Here is an 852-nt window from a genome sequence, read left to right on the forward strand (position 1 = left end):
AGTGGTGTTATTTGTTCGTGAGTAGTTTTTGTTTTTTTTGTTGTTGTTGCGTTTGCGTTTGTATTTATGTTTGTGTGTGTGTGTGTGTGTGTGTCTTTCATCGTCGTTTTTCTTGTTCACTTCTACTCCTTATCATATCAGTCTGTTTTTCCTCGCTATGCTAATTTCCTCGGCCGTTGTACCTCTTTTTCTTTTTGTATAGTAATTGCAACGGTATACAAATCCCACAAAAATCGTTTAATTTGCCTCTCGCTCAACTACCGTTTTCAGTGGCTCATTTCTGTCTGTGTGTGCACATATATGCGTAGTCTCCTCCACTGCGACTGATTGGAAAAGATACAAGAACAAAAAACAAGGGAGGTCCCTCCCATAAATAGTGAGAACAACAACGGAAACACTACAAACAGTTTCTCGCATTACTGGATTGACATGATGGTGGCGACATTCCTCAAGCAACAGGCACACGCACGCATTGGCGCCGCTCCTTAGAGGCCCCGTTAAGAGCGCACTTGCAGTTAGAAATGTCTGTGCATACAATTGCTGTGCCACCCACCCACACACACACGTACTCCCTTCGATAAGGTGTCAGTTCACCATAGATTTTCATTCTTATTCCCTCTTTTCATCATTATTTTCCTTTCACAGACAGTCCGTCTTTCTACTCGCCGTTAATGATTTATTTGGCCCACCCCATTTGCATTCGGCTTCAACCCTGCTCCACAGCCGATCGCTCGAGTGTCCGTCACAGCTCCCACTCACTCGGCCCTCACACGCAAAAACAACAACTAATAAACTCACACAAACACACAAGCATGCACTTCTAATCTCATCCATCAACAAAGCAAAAAAAAT

At 43.3% G+C, this 852-nt stretch overlaps 1 annotated feature.

The window, feature by feature from the left end:
* The first annotated feature begins 7 nt into the window (after nucleotides 1–7).
* Nucleotides 8–94: a microsatellite.
* The last annotated feature ends 758 nt before the right edge of the window (nucleotides 95–852 follow it).

Source organism: Trypanosoma rangeli (assembly GCF_003719475.1).
Source record: "Trypanosoma rangeli strain AM80 chromosome Unknown Tra_15.4_contig_00011, whole genome shotgun sequence".
Taxonomy (NCBI): Eukaryota; Euglenozoa; class Kinetoplastea; order Trypanosomatida; family Trypanosomatidae; genus Trypanosoma; species Trypanosoma rangeli.